We start from the raw sequence: 5,480 nt of genomic DNA on the forward strand, positions 1-5,480 counted from the left end.
TGCTTTCTTTACTGCTCAAAGGGTGAATTCACTTTTTACAAGGTATTGCTACTATATTTCGACCAATTTAACGTGTGTTATGTTAGATATTTAGACATGTAAGATGAATGAAGTGAATTATCATTGTTACACATTTTTATGTGTTTGTTGGTTTTAGAGGAGGAAGATAACATTGTTCTACGTTTATTGGTTTAAGAGGAAGAAAAGAAACTTTGCTCAGAATTTGTTAATGAGGATGTCATATGTAAGGAGTCTAAACTTCAAAGCCAAGAGTGTGTTCTTGATAGAATATGAAGTAGTCAAAAATTATATAAAGGGTTTGACTGAAGTTTTCTAGCAATATTGCTTTAGTCTTCTGGATGTGAGCAAATGTGAATTGGTATATTATGCTGCTAAATTTACTTTTTTAAAAAAAGGATTTGGTTTTGTGAGTAATCAGGATGACTAAAAGGAAATTTTCTTTAGAGGGAATGGAGGAAGAGGATCTAGAGGATACCTATGATAAAAAGCTCTTTGATTTTCTTCATGCAACTGAAAATTCATCTAGATTTGTTTACATCAAAGATATGCTCAATATTCTCTTTGATTTGCAAGAGCTCTTGAAGGATCTTGAAGATAGACTGAAGGATTTTAAATAGTTTTATGATAGACATGTGGAAGGCCTAGAGATTGAGGGATTTGTCCATTATACTAATGTAATGGAAGCTACCAATGATACTAGAACAACTTTGCAAACAAGGTTTAACATTATTGATGAGGAATTCAAGAAGTGGAAAGAATATTTCCCTTTTCATTAGAATCAACATCAATGTCTTCTTGTACAAAAGGGTATTGGATTTCTTGTATATCTTCAATATATGGATAGCTATTCTTCAAATACAATACAAGAGAAAAAGATAGAGGTTGCAAGCAAAGATAAAGAAGTTGAAGAGAAGGGGGAAGTGTTTCAGGAGGATATTGAGAAGTAGTTAGTACAGGGATTTGATGTTGCTTTGTTTAAAAGTCAGAACATTACAAAAGTGAAAGAAAATGAGATAGAGTTGAGTACAGAGTTTGAAATAGGTTCTCTTCAATGTGTCCCAACATTTCCCAGTTATCTCATCAATAAAAAGAGATATGTATTGCTAAATGATATTCAACACCTTTTTTATCTTAGAGAAGATTACAGCTTGGCAATCCTTGCAGCATGGGGTCAAAATGATAATGATTTTATAGGTTATGAAGAGGAATTACTAGCAAGTCTTGATGTTGAGGGAGAGAATTTTCAAGACAACTATGTAGCCTTACATTCATGTATTAATTAGATGGTGGAATATGAAAAGGGGGGGTACCTACAGAGGAAGAGTTCTTACAAATTTAGCAAAGGCTTGGTATTGATAACATGGGGTATGAAGAGAAATTGAAGTCTCCATTAGAGAAGAAACCAAAAAGTTCAATAAAACTTTATGGTGATAGTCTTCTTGAAGAAGATGAAAACCCTAAGGTATGAAAGATAATTCTAAGATATAACCCATTGTGATTTATATTAGAGTATGTTATGCATTATAGATCAATCATGAACCTCAACAATGAAGAGCTATTATAGAAAGGCCAAGTGCTATTTTTGCTAGGATCTTTGGGATATAGCATGCCATCCAACCAAATATGAGGATTCTTCTTTCCTTCAAACCTGAGTATATGTTTCGTAGACTCTCTAATAGTAGTGGATTTGTTCTCTTCCTTATTGGTTCATACTCACTATATCCAACTCAATATGAAGATGATAGAGAGGTCTTTTACTAGAGCTACAGAGATCATTGGATGACTAATCCATAGTTAAGGATGTGATTAGAAGATTGGATTGAAAAATTATGCGAATTAGAAATAAGAAGGAAAACGAAGAAGAAACTAGTAATGATGGGAAAGAAAGAAGAGAGTGAGAATGGAGGGAAGTAATCAAACGTCGAACAAAATTCAAATTGAATATTATTTGTCACTTTAATGAGGATGAGGAAGATCTTCATTATGACAATCTTTATCACCCTTATGGGGGCCTATATTTTGGTTATATTTACAATTTTGGTTATATTTACTTACCAACATATAAAAGTTTTTAAAAATCTAAAAAATGATTTTATTTCCTAAAACTTTTTTTTTGAAAAGTTAGTCATGTAAGGAAAGGGATATGGATGGATCATAAAGCTAATAAATAAGATCTTTGAAATTTTTGTCACATTTGAATAAAATTAAATTGGATATGGTCCCCTTTACTAGCGGGAGGCTATGGAACATGTGTAACATCTTTTTAAAACTTTGAAAAACAAAGTCTATGTAATGATTTCATGTTTTGTGTTTCTATATTTTATTGGAGCCATGCCTAGAAATGGAGCTTGTCTAGATGATTAGTTAATCTTGCTCTCTCTCTCTCTCTCTCTCTCTCTCTCTCTCTCTCTCTCTCTCTCTCTCTCTCTCTCTCTCTCTCTCTCTCTCTCTCTCTCTCTCTCTCTCTCTCTCTCTCTCTCTCTCTCTCTCTTAGAGTAGTGTATCTACCATTGAAGGTGATGTAATACACATAAACATCAAGTGCATAGGCAGGGCAATAGGGATGAATGCCAAGTACTATTCTTTGTTTCCAAGATAGTAGAAAATCCTATAATTTCTAATAATAAGTTTATTATATACCAAAAAGTAGAAATAATTCTTTACTTTTTGACTTACATGATTTGTAGAAAATGAACCACATAACACCATATTCGGGAATATGCGAATGTCCCATAAGCTTGGGACACATGGTCAAATCTTTGGATTTGTGATAACTTAAACACTATAACTCCAAATCGAGTGCTCTATCGCTCACTAGATTCGATTTTTCAAGCACTTTCCAATGATAGGTCACATCATATGGTTTTGAGAAACTTATGGGTGTGTTATCCGGGTGCCATCTTTTTTCATATTCAAAAAATGGGAATTGGGAGATTCCGAAGCTCACTAATATTGTGTTACATCCAAATTGTTTTATTACATGAGATTCATGTGCTTCTCTTATTAATATGTATTGAGTAATTTTTTAATGCTTACACCCTAATCACTATTATTGGGATGATTAAATGTTACTATGTTTATGCTATTGGGATGATTTAAAAATATTATCGTGGTCACTCAATGAATATGGAAGGCATTATGTGATTTTATACTAGTATTTGCCCTTTAAACAAATTTTTCATTTGTGTACTATAGTGTTCATAACTCTTATTTGAAAACATAAACCATCAAAGTGTGCATACTAAGTGGTTGAAACTTTTTCTTTATTGTAGTATTGTTTGTTTAGTCCTTTGAGATCACATTTTTTATATTTTAGTTAATCGCTTGTGACACATTAATAATAGTGAGTGATTCATACAAATATACTATAATTAATGTGTATGACAAACACTCTCTTAATATTGGTTACATCACAATGCAATATTATTTGGGTATGAAATAAAGAATACTTGAGATGCAAAATAAGCATTTGCAAGTAGCCAAAATCAAGCTATTCCAAAGACATTGTGAAGATTTTCAAAAAAACAAAGGTGGTGTGCTCACAAGGGCTCATCTTATGAATTTTTATGTTTATTTGTTTGATAAAATGTAATATATGTTGTTGAATGGTCTAAATATGGACAATATATAGTTCTTGGTTTTTTTAGGTTTATTCCTATATTTGTGTATTCCTTTATGTTTATGACATATATTTAGGATGGTGCTGTATTGTTCAGTGTGTGGCCTTTTTGTTAAGTTGTATCCTATATACCCATTAACATGAACGTTATGATTATTTGTTGTGTTTCTTTTCTTGGAGATAATATTTTAGCATACATGATCATGTGGTTAGCAAGGAAATATTCCTTATGTTGTTGGAAGCTACAAATATTAAAGGATACAAGTTTTAAAAAAATTAGATTTAGATTTGTAATACCTTGGTTTATGGTTTTCCATGTTGTATTTGATCACAATCTTTCTAATTCTTTGTTAATTCCTTGGTCTAGTTCTATTTGGGATGGTTGTATGGGATGTAGAGATTGTTTGGATCTTTAATATGTGATAATGTAGTGTATATTAGACCATGTATTTTTATAGTTGTGGAACTCAATGTAATTGTTTAAATTGTGGGTCCTTGTGCATGATGTATTGTTTGTGCTACATCTAGTTGGATTGGGAATCGTATTCGGCTTATTATGTTGTTATGGTTTTGTTCTATTTGAAACACTTTTTTGATTCGAGAAATTGGAGTCCGATTAGGAGATATGTTTGATTATCTTAGCATTTTCTCCCAATTTCTTAACTTCGTTTCTATGTGAGTTGAGATGAATTCTACCTAAATTATTGTTTCATTAAGTACTTTTGTTAATCCTTTAAAGTATCCATCAACACCATTAACTAGTCCATCTGACACATCTATGTTTCTTCCATAAATTTCAATGAGTATGTTTTCCTTAAGTTGTAGAGTGTGATGTAGTCAACTGTTTGTTTTGGGTCTAGGGAAAGCTTAAGTTTTTAATTTCATGTGCTATGTTTATTATCTATTGCTATGAGAACTTCTAGTACTTCTTTCATGTTTTTGTGAACGAATATGCTGTAGTCATCCTTTTGTTTTATTAGTAGAATAGATGGGTAATCTTTGAGTGTGATGGAGGAGTATGAACCTATTTTTGATTTATAAGATTCAAATCATCCATTGATTGTGTTTCCATTCTTGTCTTATCTAGTATGTTAATAAAATATTTTTTTTTGTAATGTGTTTGATTAAGGAACCCTCAATAACATGATTTAGTAGTCCATCGACGAAATACCTTTCCTAGGCAATACCACTCGGTACTCCTAAGAATCACTGGACGTTGCTGCCTAGGCTCTCTTGAGCCCACTTCATAAAGAGAGGATTCTGGCCATAAACCATAGGGATCAAGGGCTCTTAATTCCATACTAAGGTCACTAATAGATTAATTAGCATTGATCCTTCACCCACTACATTCACAAGTTAATCCAAATAGTGTCGCACAAGATTCATGCAGGGGGTTTGTGAAAGTCACTCACCGCAGGGACGCTTTGAGATAGGAGAATTCAACATAAAATAATTAAGTACAAGATTTTAGATTCAATTTGAATGAGAAAAAAAAATTCTTGAAGAAAGATATAGGCAAGATATAGGTTCATAAGACTTTCGAATTAGAACAAAAATTCTCAAGGAAGACAAGGTCAAAATTTTGAACTGAGAGAGAAGAGAGGTTGGTGGGATTTTAGATTTTATGGGAAGAATTTTGAGCACCAAGCTCAAACTCCATCCACTCTTGTAGAATTGAAGATGAAAATTTTGAAGAGGGCAAGGAGCTCATAGCTTGATTCAGAAGCCACATCATGGAACTTGTTGACGAACTTCAAAAGTAGGCAGGAATCTTAAAGCTCAACTCAAGCCAATCTTCATAGCAACTCTCAAGCCTTCTCTCCAAAATTTGATGCGAGAT

Source organism: Lygodium microphyllum, chromosome 9, assembly GCF_053477565.2.
Source record: "Lygodium microphyllum isolate KBCC chromosome 9, Lygodium_microphyllum_v1.1.10, whole genome shotgun sequence".
NCBI lineage: Eukaryota > Viridiplantae > Streptophyta > Polypodiopsida > Schizaeales > Lygodiaceae > Lygodium > Lygodium microphyllum.